Source organism: Aythya ferina (genome assembly GCF_964211825.1).
Source record: "Aythya ferina genome assembly, chromosome: 2".
In the NCBI taxonomy this organism is placed as follows: domain Eukaryota; kingdom Metazoa; phylum Chordata; class Aves; order Anseriformes; family Anatidae; genus Aythya; species Aythya ferina.
This window is the reverse complement of record NC_140297.1, coordinates 105639788-105658935: the sequence shown is the minus strand read 5'-3', so window position 1 is coordinate 105658935 and position 19148 is coordinate 105639788. Positions and strand designations below refer to the sequence as shown.

Genomic DNA, 19148 nt, shown 5'->3' with positions numbered 1-19148 from the left:
AGCGTGGCCTCCTTGGCCCTGGGTTGCAGGATCAGCACCCTGACAGCTTCCCGTCTCCTGCTGGTAGACTTGCACCTTCCCTTCAGCTTGCTGCTGGACAGAGGTGAGGTCAGAAAGGAAACCACCTCAGCTTCAGAAGCACATTTGAGTCCAACAGGCAATGCTTAAGGTGAGTAAGAGAGCTCATGGCGTTACCCACTCCCTGCCACTTCTCCTGTTCCTTCTTGGCTCACATGTACAGTGAGGAAGGGAAAATCTTCAGAGTCCCTCATGGACGGGGATGTGGACTGAGACTGAAGATGTGAATTTGTAGAAATGGGGATTCTTTTCTTTTCCCCGTGGTGACAGTGTGCGCCAACATTTTGGTGTTTAAACTTATTCACAACTTGTGGCTGTTGGGCTTGTTGCCACCCGGTTTGGGCACAGCTGAGGGTTAGGTTCCCCCAGGGTGTCCCAGCCCTGTGTCCCAAGGGGGGTGATGGAGATACGGGGACGGTGACAGGGAGAGGGATGGTGACAGGAGGCTGGATGGCGTTACTGGGGCTGTCACCAGCCCCGAGCTGGACAGCACCTGCGGCTGAGCGCTGCCTTCCTTCTGCGGGGCGCGGCCAAACCCTGCCTTGGGTTCGTGCCTGTGGGGCCGTGCCCAGAACGGGGTTTTCCAGTCTGGCAACATTTTTTGGAGATGTCACAAAATTTCTCATTCTGCACGGGACAAAATCGAGCCCGGAGCCTCCCCCCACCACCACGCACACCCACCCTGCCATGCCCACCCTGCCTTCAGCACCGGCTGCGGAGGGAAGAGGGAGCCTCGGGCTGGCTGCTCTCCCCTCACCCCAAAATTTGGGGAGGGGAGGGATAAGGGGCATTTTGGGGGGGGCCGCAGCGCATTATCCCGGCAGGGGGCGGTGTGGGCTGGCGAGCCGGGCTGTGCCGAGCCGGGCGGGGCGGGGAGGGGAGAGGAGGGGAGGGGAAAGGAGGGGAGAGGAGGGGAGGGGAAGGAGCACAGCCGCCCCTCCCCCGCTTCCTCCTCCTCCTCCTCCTCCTCCTCCTCCCTCCCCCGCGCCGGCGGCCCCGCGCCCGGCCGCCAGAGCCAGACTCGCCGCAGACAGGCGGCAGCCAGCGGGGCGGGCAGGGCGGGGGGAGGAGGAGGAGGAGGAGAGGAGGAGGAGGAGGAGGAGGAGGAGGCGGCGAGGCTGGGGATGAGTTGGAGGCAGCCGCGGAGCCAGCCCCAGCGCACCGAGGGAGGCTGCCGGGGGCGGCGGGCGCCCCGTCCGCTCGGCGGGGGCCGGGGGGAGGTGAGTGCGGGGGGAGCGGCTGGGGGGGCACCGGGGGGTGGCCCCCGGGGAGCTGATCGAGGCCGGAGCGCCGAGCTCGCTGCAGGGTTTCAGGGGCTTGGGGTTTCAGGGTCCCGGGATTTCGGGGTCCCGAAACGACCCCCCCCCCCCCCCCCCCTCCGGCAGAGGCCGCGCTCCGGGCAGGCAACTTTGGCAGGAAGGACAAGGAGCGGGGGGGCTGCCGCCTTGGCGCACAAATGACCTATATTTGACAAAGTGCCTCTCTTCCCCCCCACCCCTCCCTTTTTCTTTTTTCTTTTTTTAAAGTTTATTAGCAGAAGTGCAGCTCTGCTCGCCTTGGCTGCGTGCATCCCGCATCTCCGAGCCGGGCTCACGGCGTGTAGGTGGGCGCCGCTGGGGGTAGGCTTCACCGGGGAATAAACAGGAAACAGGCAAAACGCTGAAAGTAACTTTTTTATTATTATTATTTTTTTTTCACTTGGAGGTACACCTTCTTAACTGGGTGCCCACAGCCGTGAAGGCTGTGCCGGGATTTTCCCCTCCAGGAAGGTTCAGAGCCTTTTGTGAGTCGCAAGTGATGGCTGTGCGAGAGAGCAGGGATCTGGTGAATGATTTTATACGCCGCTAGAAATAGCGTTTGGTGTCGTAAAAGTTTTATTGATTTGAAACGTGGCTATCTTCCTGGCAGGAAGGAAAACGGGGAGGTTGATCTGTTCTTGCAAAGAGAAAAACTTTTGTATTAAACGTGTGGGGAATGGGAAGGTGCACCATGTAGCATCAAGAGTGTGCAGCGCCTTCCGTCTGAGGCTAGCTAAGGAGGGAGAGAGTTTTCATCAGTAGGAAAGCCTGAGAGGCAATTACTGGTAGGCACAGACGAGGTAAGAACATAGATGCTGCCTAAGTACAGTAATGTACCTTTCTTTCTGGGAAGCGCCTTTGGCTTTTCATCCCTCAGCCCCTGAGTGGTGTTTGCATGGCAAAACTTGTGTTCTGCCTCCCCGCGTCGCTTCTTGGGTGAGGCTTGTAGGAAATATGCTCCTTGCAACAACCCAGAATTGGTTAATCAACGGGTGATGCGCTGTTGAGTAGAGATGAATAACTGTGCGTGTGGTGCACACGTGTATGGTCCCACTAATGAGAATATAAATATTAGGGCTTCGTGGCTGTATGTACCAGGGGAAGGTTGGCTGGGAACACAGCACGCTGGTGGGAAGCACTCTTGGGACCGACCTCCCCACATCCACACTCGCTGAATAGTGATGGTGCTGTCCCCATCCATGTCTGTGCCGGAGTGGTAGCACCAGGTATTAAGTTACTGCGATACATAAAGCGAGCAGTGTGAGGAGGACTGACATCGGAATGCGCCAAGTATGCGGTTATGTGTAGAAGTAAAATTACACCTTTTTAGCTATTCTGCGTTTATATCAGCTTACTTAATTCTGATTCTTGGGTACGTGAAGGCCATTGCTGCATACACATAAAGCACATTGGTATTCGCCAGTAAATTAAGATGCCCGTGCAGGCCTAAATGATGATAAATGCGTAACACAGAATGAGTTAACAATGTGAGACAGTATATTACAGACCATTGGTTTATGTTAATTGAAACATTACAGGCACTAGGCAGCGTTTGGCTGATGAAGCTTGAGTACAGCCTTCGATGGAAGCTGCAGGAGTAGAAGGAAATTGGGATTCAAGATTGAGGTGTAGCAGAATTACATTTAGTGAGCTGCAAATCATTGAGCAGTAGTCTAACCTAACAGTTTAGAGATAACCTGTCCCTTTGAGATTTTTAAGCAGGTAAAATGCTGTTTTCTCTGCGTAGGACCATTAAGGCGAGACCTGAAGAGATGGGTTGTAGTTAGTTTTCTGCTCGCTGAAGGTACCGCGTCTGTCTTTATTTATTTATTTATTGTTGAATGAGAATGAAGTTTTCCCTCTAATTTTCTTGTCCAAACTTTAGTTCTCTTTTTTTACAGTTGCCCTGCAGTACTCTCTCTAGCGGCTGCTACCCTACCACCAAGAACTGGTTGCGCTTGAGTGATGCTGTCTAAAATCATTGGGAGTACTTTCAGGATATGTAAATCAGAAATAAGTAAATTATTTAAAAAAAAAAAAAGTGTCTGAGAGATTGTATTGAATTAAATTACTTTTGAGAGATCTGAAGTGCTAAAAAACATGTGCCTGCCCACCAACTCTTGTATTGGTGGAAATGGTTCTTGCATTTAACTTACGAGTGGCCTTAGAAAAGTTTTTTTTTCATTTTCTTTTTCTTCTGTCTCTGGTTTCTAATGGTTTAAAACAGCTCCTTGCGAATGAATTGCCAGTTAGGAAATACAAATACTTCTAGGAGTATGGAGACGAATATCTTTGCAGATTGGTTCTGTGGTAACCGTGAAATTCTTCAATGGCACCAAGCTAGTATCAGCTGCTCGTTAAAGGCACTGATGCCAGAACAGTGGTGCATCAGTTGCTGGGAATCCAACCCTGTAGTGAAATGATTCATACATACACATTTTCTTTTCTCAGTTGACAGCTATTTTTAAGAATAGCCGTCTTGCCTAGAAGGTTGATGTCTAAGCAAAGGCAGCCTAGATAGCTAAAAATTTCTTTCCCACCAAACATAATCTTATTTTTGCCAGACTTCTAATATGTACACTAAAACATTTAAATGGAATTGGTTTTAATTGACTTCTTGTTAGCTCTCTGGTGCTAATTAGTCATTATAAAGGGATCATGATATTTTGGAACTGCTGTCAGGAAACCAACAAGTTTTTGTACAAATCAAAGTGATGAGTTTGAAGTAAATGTCAGTTTAAAGGAATTTCTCTGTAAAAATCGGTAGTGGTGTTTAAATGGTAGCAGAGGACTCGATTAGCTGAATAGCTTCGTGCAATTAATGGGATTCTCTGGGTACCTAAGTCTGCAGAAATAGTCTCAGAACAAAATAATGACACGTTTGTCCAGAGTCCTTTAACTTCTTCTGTGTGCTGTGCAGGCAGAACGTTCCAGTGAAGGAAAGCTGTTGACCTTTTTTTTTCTCTTGTTTTTTTCTTTGTATTCTTCTGAACCATGTATTTGAAAGAGAAATGTAAGTTATTTATTTTAGAGAGGAGTTTTACGTGCTTGCTTCTGAGACCGTTGGTTGAGTGATAGTAACTGTAAGGGGACTGCAGTAGAAAGGAAGCGTGCAAGTTCGAAAGAGTGATCACAGCATTACAGTGTTTTCTGTTCTTCATGCTGGCAAAATGTCTCTGTATTCATTATCTATATTTATTTAATGTATGCATTTCAGTAGCATATGTCTTGATTTAGCATATTTGGAATATGCTAAATGTAGGTGCATTTTGCTAAATGCTTTTTCTTATTGTTTAGTTAAGCGATGGAGATTTGCAAGTACCCATATCACCATTCGTTATCACTCAGCATAATAGTAGGTAAATTTAATCTTCCTGATTAAGATTGTTTTGGTCACAAGAGACAAGGGAGTGAAAATGAATCATTTTCTTGATGTTGTGCTGGGTCTGTGCCGTTCATATCTGCCTTTCTTTTCTCTAAAATCCTATTACAGACAGTACTCTGACCTTTTAAATGATCTTGCTCTCCATCAAACTTTTCTTTCAGATAGGAGACAGAAATTAGGAAGAACCTAAATGCAATTTCTCTTCTTATTGCCAGTGGAGAGCTTTCCTAGATTTGAATTAAGCTTTCTTTGTGCCAAATGGTTGACTTTTCTTGAATAAAATCTCTTTAGGGTATGCAGAAAGTCCTCTGGTTAATATATTGGCATTCCCAGAACCCACTAAAACTTAGGCAGGTTGCCAGACACCACTTAATGAGGATGCCTAATGTCTGGCACAAATCTGCATGAAAACCAGCAAAGAAGCTGGGGGTGGAAGCGAGTGCAGTGGGGAGAGGGCTGGGAAAGCGACATGTCCACACCCACTGGTTATTTTTTCACGTCTGCATTTTGCAGATACAACTGATCAGAAATCTTCTCTGCTGGATTTTGGAAACTTGCAGGGCACGACTTCGGACGTTCCCCATCGAGGTAGCTGTGTTCACTTGGGTTATCATTTTATTGTGGAAGTAGTTTATGGGCTAGGGGATTTAGTTTCTGTGGAGAGCACCAAAAGAGGATGGGAAATAATAGTGGTGAAAATGCTAAAACTGAAAAGCATTTGCAAATGTTGTTAGTTTGGGGAACAACGCAGGTCGGCGATTGCCAGCATCCATGTAGAAAGGCTGGTGAAGTTGCAGGCAGGGATACATGAACTGCTGCTGCCAGAAGAGTTGTGTGCAATGTGAACCTGTGGCGTGGTTCTGCCTGATGCGACTGTGCCTCGGTTTTGCTGCATGTTAAGCAGAAGTGCAGGTATAGTAGACTTTTTGACCTGATGGCAAGATACCTTTAAAAAAAAAAAAAAAGTTCAAGCTGAGGTATTTTTCCATTATAGTGATGTTAGAAGCATAATAAATTATTTTGTGTCGAATCAAATGCTTGGCCCTGAGGGTTGGAACTGATAAACCAAGGTCAGCTATATTCTGACCTAAACATTATATCAGACATTTAAAACGTAAACATTTTCAGCATTTTTCCCAGGCTTTAGTCTCTCCCTTGCTCAGTGAAAAAGCAGTAGTCCTATATCAACATCTTTAAAGTAGATAAGCAAATTTAAAGTAGTATAGGCAAAAATAAAGTCGTATAGGCAGATTTAAAGTAGGTAAAAAAGTATGTTCATAGGCATGATTGAAATATTTTATCCAAAGTATTTCTTTTAACTCCAATGGGAGGATTTACTGTTATTTGTTTGTTTTTGCATGCTACTGAATTCAGAAATGCATGTGCTTGTTGCTCATTTTCCAGCATGAGTTTCAGTTGTGCAGTTTTGGGGAATTATTCTTAGGAGGAATTTTGCTCGCTAGAGTAATAGCAAGTGTCTCAAGTATGCATTTTGATTGGACTAAATTATAATTTCCTGGTTGGTTTCACTAAGATGAGGCAATACATGAAAGTTTTAAAGTCTTTGAAGTTTAATTGCAGTGGAAAAAGGGGCAAGCGTATGGAGTCTTTGGAGAGTTGTATGGGAATCTTTGAGTAGGGTGTTACAAAATTTTATCTGTGTTGACACTAATTCTTAGGTGTCTATAAGGTGGAGGAAACGTGGTGAAAGTGGAGGACAGTGTGCCCACATTTTTGAACCAACATATTTAGGATTAGTACAGAAAGGTGGGACTGCATCTCCTTGAAAAGCCCCACTGCTCGAATGCTGCACATGGGAATGGGATGTGTTAAGGAAGTGTCTTCAGGAATTGCATTGTGTTTGCATCTCTTAGTACTCTTGATTTCTTCCATGCTAAGCACCCTGGTGCCCTTTTTCCTAAAAATGGAAACTATCAATGAATCTGTTTCTCAAAAATACTTATTCATGATATTGAACTTGCTGTTGTCTATAGAAGTCAAGTTTGGAGATTTTCATTCATTTGGTGTTCAATATACCATTTTGTTCATATGTTCTGAAGTTGTCTGTAAGAGATGTAATGGCTTTCAGGCAAGAAGTGCTCTTATGAAGAATTTTATGATAAGTATCTTGAGGTTTGAATGATTCTACTTTAATTCTTGACCACTGAATATATTTAAGTCACAATTTTAGACAATAGTATACAATTCTGTTAGAATGCATGATAGTGCTTAGTAAAGACAAGTCTAAGCTCTCTTCAACATTGAGAAAAGGCTGGAAACCTTGTCTTCTTGTGAAGAAGTCCTGGTTTTACTCGGAATTCTGAAATAAGGGTTGACTCATCTGTCTAGTAGTGTCCAGCATATGCCAGTATAAGGCTACTGTACCTTGTCTTTAATTTGTTGTGTCCGGTACTTGCAAGCATCTTCAAACAGAACAGTTCTTAAAACTCAGCTTCCTCTCTTCTTGATTCCGGAGGTTATTAGAAGGAAAATGTGTGATTCTTTTTTGGTTCTGTTTTTCTGTGGTCTAACTGAGCCTGTTATTTTGGCTTCTCACACCTGTAACCTACTTGCTCTCCATTTCATAGAAGGAAAGGAGGGGGCAGTCTGTGACTGAGATATGAAGCAATCTCTTTAACAACCCTCTTCTTCCACTGAGACTTTTGTGAAATTGTTACTGTGTGTTAATTAAGAGTGATCCATTATTACTTTGGACTTGTAAACACCTTTAAACATTCCATTAGGTGTTAATGACACATGAAGCAAGAATTAATATAAATTTGTTATAGTACATCCCTACTAGATATACGTCTTTGTAATTGCCTTACATAGAATTGTTACAACCAACTGTTGGGTGTAAGTGGTGTTGCTTCATTTTCTGCTTTTGCTTAACCATTAGTTATGGTGTCAAGTGATACTAAGAGTGTATTTTGACCTGTATTATATGGAATTTCAACTGGACATTTGCTATGGTTTGCTTGGGATTTTTGTAAGACAGAAGTGAGTTGTTGCCTGCCTTCTGCCCTATGGGTCAGAGCTGAGGAGCACAGCAGGAGGTGTTTGATAGGAGATGATGTGAGGAACACTTAAAAATAACCTAATTTAATCTCCATAGCCGTTGAACTGGCGCCTTCTGTGAATTACCTAATAGGTATATGTTCCTCTCTCATAATTTTACTTTAATGGATGACTGGTTTTGTAGGTTTTACCTAACTAGTGTTAAGCAAAACGAAATTGAACGTTTGTTAAAATAATATATATATATATGTGTCCAGATAAGATACAATACTCCTAAATTAAAGATTGCAGCTGCTCATATAGAAGCCAGGCTTGGGCTGACTAATAGCCCCTGTCGGCCAGTGCACTTGATGTGTAGATGTTTTTGTTTTACAAAAGTTTTGTGTTAATTATGATTCCTTACCAAACTCGTATGGGTAGTGGAAGGGGAAGGGGCTCTATAAATATTTCCAAAATGTATGTTTTCTGTGTTTGTGACTCTTTCACATTCCTTATACTGTTTCAGTAACTTTCCTAACAGGTTTCTAGAAACAGCACGTTTGAGATTAACTTCTCACAAATACATAATTTTCGCTTAAAATGTCTTGTGTTATGAGTTAACTTTATTTTGTTGGGAAGCTTAAAGCAATCCATCTATCCAATCAAAACAGCTTGCACTATGTTGAGTACAGGTACTGTTTGGTGCTTACTTTCACATAGATTATAATAATAATATTTTTTTTTCAAAAAGCTACCATCTGTTGATGAACAGAAATACTGCCAATGTTTGTCAAATGTATGCTTTATCTGACCTGTTCTACTTAGCACCTTATGGCAAAGCTTTCTCATCAAAGCAATTTACAATTTACTTTATTCTTACTGCGCCTTAAATAGATTGATAACAGTGATAGTATCACTTTTTAACGTAGGCATTAATGTACTGAGGATTAGGGAGATAAAAATCTCTCTAGCTGCAAGAGGAAGTTACCTGCAGTAGGTGTGGGGATTAGGATTCTAACTCACAGGTGAAAATCACTGTTTTGTCCTAATGATCTTTACAGCTCTTTGATGAAAATTACTGGGATTATGTAAAGCTCCTACAGCAGAAAGCTCCGGTAGTCTGTGTAGATTGGTCTGCTTTTTTTCATGGGTGGTTGCTGGGCAAGTAGGTAAATTTTCAAGAAAAAAATACCACAGTGCTGGTGTGTGTTAGTGCTGGTAATGCACAAAAATTAGATAAGAAGTGTTCAGTTCACGTTTCTTCTTCTTCTTCTTTTTTTTTTTTTTTTTATTGCCAAAAAAAACTCATCATCCAAGAGGAGTGAAAAGAGCTAAAGAGGAAAAAGAGGGCTTCGATGGGCTGTAGAGAAGGAGTTAGATGCATAAGATATCCTGGAAGTGTCCTTTGAGATGATGAGTTCTCTCTCCAGTTGAATATGCAACCAGCAGCAACAGACTCTGCCTTTTCCCATTCCCTCTTTTCCTCTGGGTATTGTTAGAGGTTGGAGATAAAAGCTTTTAATTGTGTCTACATGGAGATACCAAAGCAAATCACCTGAAGTGTCAAGTAAAGATGTGTATGTTTAAGTATGTTAAACTTGCGTGTGAATGCTGTGTTGAATACAGAACAGCCTTCTAGCTCTAGTTTGAATCAATCAAAGGTCATTTTACATCTGAATGAGAACATCATTCAGAGCATAAGTTGAGTGACAGTGATACGAAACAATTTGAGTATGAATGAGAGCCTCTTGACATAGATGTTTACCATACTTTATCTTCACCATTTTATCCCGTGCTTGATTTATCTTGACTTTCCTCAGTGTCACTTATTATTGATCAGTTTTCACGATGCTGCCATGAAGAGGCATTTCAGATGGAGCTAATTGCGAACTTTCAAGTGAACGTAATTTAGTCAGAAATGGCAGTACATTGAACTTGAGATGATTCATTGCAAATATTTTAGATTTGACAGACTTTCACTCAAACCAAAACAAGACGTGACCTCTCTTTGATTCCTGGTGAACTGTGGTTTGGCTGGAGGCCTGGTGTTTTCAGGGTCCTTGGCATGGAGCAAAACTGCCAAGGATCCAACCGCGACCAAGGACATTGTGTTTCTAGGAACATGGGGTTTTCTTGCACAGCCTGCATGAGAAGTCTGTTGCAGAGACAAAGGCTGAAGAAATCCCTGAGGACCCACCTCAGATGTGGGGACCTGCAGTGATCCTTTGTATTTTGAAACTGGCTGTCCTCCAACCAGTAAAAGTAAGAAAAAAAACAAAACAGTCCTACTCAGCAGATGTAAAACTGGAATCTTCAGTTGGTAAGAAATTAAGAAATTTTGGGGCTTTGTCTCTTCTGAAATAAATGAATAATATTGAAAAATATGTTGCAACTCAGAAACTGGCTAGTTCTAGGCTGAGCTGTGTTTCATTATGCTTTCATGGATGTTGATTAATATCTGTCTTGCCTCTTCTTTTCAATCTGGAGCTCATCTGAGGAAGTTCCTCAGGAGAACCAAAGACTGTTGTCTAAAGGCTTTAATTTACATTCCATCATGTCAGCCCTGACCACAGAGATTTCTAAGTTGCACTTTCCTATATCTTGCATTGGAAGATTTACATAAAGCAATGATTGTTCTGAAGCTTTTATATTCTAAGGGGTCAAAATGAACCGTGAAGCATTCTGAGAAAGGAGATAGTTGTCTTCTTTTCCCCATTTCTGTCCAGCTGAACTTATCTCCTAGAGGGACCAATGTATTGCAGAGAAGAGGAACTGCCCAGTTGAAGCAGTCATAGGTGCGGAGTACGTAGTTGAAGTTCTGTTCAATTTGCACCCTTTTGAAAGTTACCCTTATAAAATTAAGACTGTTCCTGTTGAGGCCCATGAGGTGATGGTGGTAGAGGTTATATTTTTTTCTCTGAAGAGGAGAAGGATGTCCTTTCTCATTCTTTATAAATGTGCTATTTTATAAGATGATTCAAGGATAACTGTATTCTCCTTATTTAAAAACAAAAACAAAACAAAACAAAAACAAAACAAAACAAAAATCAACCAACCAACCCAAAAAACTTCTGAACTTTCAATCCACCAAGAAGATAAAATGCTCCCTGAAAGATGCTGGTTATATGAATGAAAACTTGGGAGTGACTCTGAACTCAATACATTGAAATGATTGTGTGGTTGAAGATGTGATAACACAGGTGTCTCTTTATAAAATGAAAGGACAAATGAGTTGTGATGTATTAGCTACTGTAGTTGACATGTCCACAGTGTTTGCACACTCGTTAAGTCTAAGGCCATTGCAACAGAGGCAGATTTTAGCAGCCTAAGCATCTCCTAGACTCATGAACATACAGAATTCCGAACATATTCCCAGGGCCAGTGAATTGATTTGTTTTTAAAATTTCAGTTTTCTTTGTTTTTAAAGCTTTGTCACAGAGTTACAACAGTCTCAACAATCTAACTTATGTGGTTTACATGGTATAGCAGGTACTAGGACAAAGGAAAATATGTAAGAAGTCATCATCCTATATCATGAGTCATATTTTTGGGTGAAGGAGAAGAGTAAACTTATTAGTGGATGCTAAGAGTAGTTTCTTTTCACAGCGTAAAAATGTTAAATGAGTATTTTTTTTCCTGTGTCTGACCATGGTAAATAAAATATGCCTTCTTCCCATCATGTACTTTAGATGTTTTTGTGTGTTTCTGACAACTACAAAAAAAAATAAATGCAGGATGCAACTGCTTCTGTTATCTCCCACATATTTGTTAGTTTTCCTGTCGCTCCTGTAGCTACAGACTTCCCTTTCCCTCTCTCCCTTGTACTTTAGGATGCAGACGTTTCAGAGCAGTCATGCATCTGTAATGTCTCAATGGCTTCCTCTTCTTTGCTTTTCCCTTCCATCCCAACCAAGAAATTCCAGATGGAAGCTCCTTGGTGTCGGTAACAGCTGCAGAGCAGATAAATTTTTTTTGTATCCTCAGAGCTGTAACTGTTGTAGCTCCCTATATGTAGTTATAATATACATCTACATTACAGATCTTCTGGTCTTTACAGCTCCTTGAGGCTCTTCTAATCATCCTGTCTGTAGTATTTCCTCTGTTTTCTGTTCCTGGTTAAAAGTAGTTGCTTGCAACAAAAAGAAGTTGAGATTCTGTTATAGACTTGATTTTTAGGAAGTCTGACTATTTTGGAGTTCTGTGTTGTGACTCAAAAACTGTGCTCCCTTCTTTCATCTCTAGGGTTTATAATAAGGTGTCAGCAATGATCTAGTCCATCTGGGAGCTTGCATCAATACTTGGGAGAGCCATATGTGTCTGCCTCAAACAAGGCTATAGAAAAGTGTTCCACTAGCAACCAAGATGTCATCCATCTGCTAGACAATCCTGTAGCTAGTTAGCTTAATGACGTATTTATTTGACTAGATGTTTCTGCGTAGCAGACTCCAGCTTTCCTCCCTGGTCAAATTAATACCAAAACCTCCGTGCTCTGGAGAAAAAAAAATAAACCTGCCCGTTCTGGAGAATGTCAGGAAGTTTGGGGCTTGATGGGTTTGCTGTATTTATCTGCTTCAGGATGTGGTGCTCCCGCTCTCCACGTGAGCACATTGTGAGGAGGTCGCCCTGGCCTTCCTGTGCGGGCAGGCCGAGCCGCGCAGGTGTCGGGGTGCTGGAGGGATCAGCAGGCCAGACACAAGACCTGCCTGACCTTAGCTGCATGTCGAAATCCAATCACGCTGCTACTACTTTAGGGTATTATTTTAGCACAGGGAGCCGTGTGAGGATTGCCTTCTGCAGCAGCGAGAGCCTGGCTTGTCACCGTAAGTGCTTTACGCGGCTACACAGAATAAGCCAGCTGATTATTTCACTTTGTTGCCTTAACAGAAATGTTTATTGCAAGATTAAGGGGCTCATGGTCTTCAATGCACACACTGTAGTTATGTGTGTTCTCAGGTGGTCAGAACTGCAGGAGCTGGGGTGGAAATGTGCTGTGGGAAGAGAAGCCCTGTAAACTTCAGATATTGCTTGTTCTTACTGTGGTAAAATAGAGCACGTTGGGGCTGACTGTCATTGATTTTTTTTTTTTTTTTTTCCCAGCCGCTCTATCTACTGTTTATTTTTAGTCCAAAGAGGCTAAGTCAGTGTTGCAAATTCTAGGCTGATCTGATTTCTAATCTGTCTGTGAGTCAGAGTTGAGTTGCGAAGGGGGCAAAGCAACAGGAAAAATGCAAATCTAAAGAAAAAGAATATGGCATGTTCGTGGCGATTGCATTAATCTGTGTTGAGGTAATTTGGTGAATTTAATCTGAAGAAATGCATTTGTGTGCACACAAACAACTGTGCCATCGGGTCCATCAGTAAATCTTCATTCATATCTTGCAAGGGACTTCATATGCATAGTTGCATTGATTTCCCTGAGAGACCATCACAGTCTTCTCTGAACAGCTATTTGCATGATTGGAGCAGAAATGATACTATCTACTAACTCTGGTCAATTTTACCTGGCAATCTTTCTTTAAAAATCAGTGGACATTGACAAAAATGAACTTGGCGAACCTCAGCAAAAATTAGTAGTTTATGGAGGTCCTAAATAAGGCTGAGAAATAGACCCTAAGTAAGGCACAGAAACAAGATTGTTTCTTTGCTGTAGGCTTAGATGCCTCTCTTCTTACAGGTGTAAAACATCTTTTGTGGGCATGTTAAGAGCTCTGTACTCACTCTTGCCTCATCGGATGATACAAAGAGAACCAAAGAGTAATTCAGGTTGGAAGGGACCTTCTGGAATTCATCTAGTCCAACCTTCTGTAATAGGACTAAGGTTTTGGTGAAGTAGAAGAAAATACAGAGCATGAAAAAAGATGACCTGATTCTAAACATTGCGAGTCCCAAAAAGGAGCAAAATTTACATAAACTCTTGTCGCAAGTGGAAGGAAGTTACAAACTCACGAAGCTGTTGCATGTAGTTGAAGTAATCAACACTGGCTTATATCCTTGAGATGTCTTCTAAGTGTTGTCTATGTAATTAGTCAAGTGTCATGCAGCTTACTTTCTGGGAAGGGAAAGAGCTGGCAATACTTCACTGACAGTGAGCGTATGCATTTTTATTTGTATGAAGTCACTTTTGTATCAAGTCAATCAGTTTTTGCCACATTGGTGCTATTTGTTGTTACATAAAACACCATCAAACAATCTTTGCAACATTTTACAAAGCCATGGATTATATTGTTTGCTGAAGTCTTCTCAGAGGTTACAGTCTGGTGGGTCAGAATAACATCAAGTTTTTTGGTAAGAAAGGGATTTTGCATCTTACTGGAAAGCTCACCATATCAACATTTGATTGCTTTATAACAGAATGAAAAAAAATCACTTTTGTATTTTTTTTAATTACATTTATATTGGATCAAAATGTTCTTTTGTAGTCTTGTATGATACCATGCAAACTAAAAGAAGACATCATTTAGAATGGAAAGTCTTAATGTTATGAAATGTTGTAAAATTTCTGCATTATAAAACATCTATTTCAGTTTTTATTTCATGATCAGTGTCATCAAAAGGATACCTTACAAGAAATATTTCTGCTTTTTGCATTGGATTTTCTGATGGAAAACAGATCCACAGGAATGTTTCTGGCAAGGACTACAAACTTTGGAAGATTTGCTTTGTACAATTTAGTTGCATTTTAAATACTCACCCCTCTTTTTAAAGTTCCTTTACTTTCATTGCAAACTTGGAACTTTATGAAAAAGATTACCAATATTTTGGTATTTTAATTCATTACTTCATTCCTCTTCACGTTTGTTTTACCATGTAGGAGTATGTATTACTGTAGAGAAGACAGATCTTCCTGATTGTTCTCTGTTATTGCATATGGTTTATCTGACTTAATTGCTGGCAATATTAATCTTCTTTGTTTCTTACATGTACAAATACTGTATAAGATGCCCAGTATTTCTGTATTTTTTCATCTCTTCTACTGCTGATTCTTCAGTTTCATTTACCAGCTGCTAATCCTAAGTAGTTTAGAGCTTTCTACACATGGAAGAAGACTTGTACTAAAATCTAGTCATTTTGAACCAGCTTTATATTTTGTTCGCTTTGAACTAAGGCTAATAACAAGCCAAATGAGGTTTTGGTTCTGGAGAGCAGTTATGTCATGCCTTCTTCATTAGCCAAGAGTTTTTCTTCTTTCAGCACTTCATGTGTTGATGTGTATATGATTTTCCTGTCATTAAATGTTCCTGTCCAGTTATGCAGAAGTGCTGTGTTATGAAAGAAGATTACGTGCTTGACTTCTGCTCAGATAATTAGCATAAAATTTGACTGTCTTATCCAATTTAGTTTATGTCTTCTAAGACAGCTTTGTAATGCAGACTGACCCCCCCCCAAAAAAAAAAAACAAACACCCCCAAACAAAAATCACCACCACCAATAACAATAACAACAATAATAATAAAATAAAAACAACCAAAAAGCATCAACAACAAAAAACCACAACCGACCAAAAAACCTTAATGCAGGATAGTGGTACATCTTCCTGGAGTAATTTCTGGAATGCTGTTGGTTGAGTCTCTCAGTAATAAGATTTAAGGCACTGTCTACGCTGCTGCTGTAGGGGAAAAACAAAACAAAAACAAAACACCGGGGTGACAAATTGGAAGGTCCTTACCCTTGATCTTGAGTGGTTTCTGTTTGGTACTAATTTGTGTTACAAACTTTATTCTACTTAAACAAAAGAAGGCTTAGAAAATAGGTGTAAAAAAAAAAAAGGTTGTCTTTGAGTTTTGCCTTGAAAGTCTCTTCTGTGAGCTTGCATATGTGCTAGGCTTGAGTGCTCTAAAAGCCAACAGGTTTATTTCGACATTGCTCAGTGGGCTAGACCTTGAACACAATTACGGATAGAGAGTTTAATAGTGGAACAACCTATCACATCAAAGTCTGAACCACTAGAAATGGTAGGTGATAAAATTCACTTTATTTTCAGGCATTTGCTATTTAGATCTGAAAGCAATTATCTACTTCTTAAATTTCTGTTTTGCTGTCTGATTGCTGACACAGCATAACTTTTTTTGTTCAAGGGTTTTCATATCAAAGTAAATTACATGCTACAGGGCACATTTGTTTTGTGGACGTCACTTTTACAGTCAAAACCTTAAGCTGCTGGATAAACAAGTCATACTGTAATTAGGTATGTCTGTTTTCAGCAAAACGATGTCATAATGTAAAACCATCAGATTAATTAGAGTTTGATTAAAGTGGTGTGAATATCATTGTGCAATCTTCTCTGCACTTGTACCTACCTTACTAAGACTTTATTCCCTTTGTAGTGTCAAATGGTCCTGCAAGGAGTTGAGCAGGAGGTTTTTTTTTTTTAATTAAGAGTAATTTATTGAGCAAAATGGCTGAATTCAGGATGGTACTTACCTGAAGATGTTTTGTCTGTTAATGTTTTGTTTGTTTGTTTGTTTGTTTTTTAAGGAAGGTTAAAGCTGTTTTTTTTTTGTGTGTGTGTGTTAATTTTAGGTAGTCTGCAAAAGGTAAGTAGTGTAAATACAAGACCCTCACATAATTGTGAGCTGTATAAAATGGGCCGGAGTAATGTGGATAATGCGGGAAAGCAAACATGCTATAATGCATATAGATATGTTAATTAGCTTAACAAATTTGTCTTCCTTGGCCCAGAACCTTTAAAATAAACTTATCATACAGAAAACTTAAAACTGAAAGTTCATGAACCTTTGAAATCCAGTATGAGCTAAAGCAAGGAGCAAGGACTTCCAAAAAACCACCCTGGAGTGTATATTATAGAGGCTTGTAATAATTACACACAAAAAAAATCTGTTATTCTTTTTCTTTGCTATGCATGAGCAGCTGTTAGGTTCCAGCCATCTCAAACATTTAGGGAAGGAACAAGACTCCATTTCCTGTGTTATTTTACACGCTCTTGTACCATACATTATTTAATTAAACTGCTTGTTGCAGAGGACTGTCTGCCATCTGGAACCACCGAGATGACTTCTGGACCTTTCCTTTACTGTTAATTTAATTTTCCTCTCTCTACTGATTAGACTATTTCTCCATCCATTTCCACAAACTTTGTGCATCTTACCTTAGTAAGGTTTTCTTAAGTCCAGGGTCTGATTTTGACCTTTGAGTAGCCTTCTTGAGTAGGTTATTTGTGGCCTCTGCATGGGATGAAAAGCTTGCATTATCCCCTTAGTGCAGGAAAACCTGCCAAGGTCACCAAAAAAAAAAAAAAAAAAAAAAAAAAGGAGGGGGGGAAAGAGTGTTATACTTTGCCAGCAAAAAAAATAAAAATAAAAAATTCTGGTCCCTGCTCTGCAGGAGTCCCATGCTGATGTTGATAGCTGGCTGTGCTTCCTGGTGAGAGTACTGTTCACAAATGGGATTATAACCAGGACAAAGTGCCCTTTTATGTCTAGGTCTGCGTTCATAACTGAAAATATGGGCCATATTGAGAGTTGAACCTCTGTTCACGTCTGCGAGGGGAAAAATGTGTTTACATTACAGGTTATTGCGTATTGTGTCTACAAATGTAGGTCCTCTTGATATGAGAGAGTTTGTATTGAACACATCAGAATTTGCTCTGAATAATGCTTTAGGAATGTTCTCGTTGGTATTTTATGTATAGGGGGGTGGGTAGGAAGAAAAAATCTGCTTTAACTTAAGGTTAGTAGACTGTGTAGAAGGATCCCAGCAGCTAGATAATCTTCTCACTGTAGCTGTTTGGAAAAAAAAAAAAAAAAAAAAAAAAAAGAAGTATTAGCAGTATGCAGAAGTCTGTGGTGATTTTCCTACTTTTTATACGGGATATAAAAAATGATGGTTAACGTACTGAGTGTCAAAAAGAAAGATCCTTCTCTTCTAAAGCCAGCACTGGAAAGACATTAATACAATGTGACAGTATTGCTTGTTTCTCACACTTGGAAGTCAGTATATTTTGAGTGCGTAGGAACTTTGTCGTATTGTTAGGGATCAAAAGCTGTGCTGTGTCAAATGCTGAAATTTTTATTTTTCATGTGATACTTGTGGTGTTTTATTGACACTAATGCCAGAAATAATGACTTTCAACTCAAAAAAATAGAGATTTGTTAAGTCTTAAGACAAAATGATAATAAAACAAGAACCGAGGCAACCGTAGCTTTCCTTCATGATGCACAGGGTTCAAACTGGTTGGCAGTAAGTATGGAAACTTGAAGGAAAAGAAGCACATTTTAATAGATTATCGGTGGCACTGTTTAATGCAAACTAAATTATTCATTTGGACATTATAGGGGCTACATTGCCACATGTTGAAAATAACCTGTGAGATAAAAATAAAATATAGCACTTAAAAAGGAGAGGCAAATCCAGAAGCGCTAAATCTGACAAACGAGTGCCTGATGTCTTGGCTGAGCTGAGGAGCTGTGCCAACATAGGGATGCAGGAAACAATACTCTCATAGCTCTGAAAATGTAAATTTGACAAAAATGCCTGTTGCTCAAGAGGACTGCTTCCAATTCAGCAGACACCTTCCCCACATATTCCTCAGTATGGCATACTGAGGAGGTTATTTGTACATCGATGTTCTTTTCTTCTCCCCTCTACTCGTCTTTTCTTCTCCACTTCTTTGTTTTGCTGCCAGTGAGCTATTCTGGTTTCCTGCAAACTGAGTTAACAAGAGCTAATACTGATACTTTCAGGTAGTTTATTCCCATCTGTTCATGCAACAGAATAAACGTTCTGACTAAGTGTTGTATTTCTGAAGCATTTCTTCAGAGGGGAAGGATTGCATCTGAGGTTGGTGTTTAGGGTACAGTTGCTTTCTCAACATTCAAGTAAGCGTGTATTTAGAGAGGCAAAGAGATGAAAAGCAGATGATGACTGTGGGGTGGTGGTGGGGTGTATATGCATGCATATGTGCATATATATAAAGAAAAGAAAGATTGGTATCTCACATGGCTTTCACATGGATCTGTAAAATGAAGTAACTGATAATAACTGACTCTAAATCCTTTATTCTGTACGCACTTAACCTTGAATATCCATCCTTTCTTCTGTCTCTGTATGTATGAATACCAATGGGCTGGGAAAAATGGTTTGGGTAGACTATTCTGCTGTTATTACAGCCTATGGCTCATATAAAACCAAAGACTATTGCAACAGCTATAACAGAAAGGGGGAACAGATTTCATAGTTAATGTCCAAGATGTGTGTAGTTCTGACTTCATGCATGAAAACATTTACACAGTGAGTCTGGGACTCTAAAGAGGATATTTATTTTAACTATGCTGATCTACCGTTTTCTTCTAAATACAAAATACTTAACTTGAAGGAAATAGAGGGTAAAGAAAATAAGATGTGATCCCAATTTACTTGGTTTTAAAATACTA

The 19148-nt window shown here is 40.5% G+C and overlaps 1 protein-coding gene across 1 annotated transcript in view; it reads left to right on the top strand.

Annotated features, from left to right (window-relative positions):
• Positions 1–1137: 1137 nt before the first annotated feature.
• The window catches only part of LDLRAD4 (low density lipoprotein receptor class A domain containing 4), a 273896-nt gene continuing 255885 nt past the window's right edge, over positions 1138–19148 (top strand). Inside the window, exon 1 of the mRNA XM_084511073.1 lies at positions 1138–1298. The gene's annotated coding sequence lies outside the window, so the exon portion shown is untranslated. The remainder of the gene's footprint in view (positions 1299–19148) is intronic.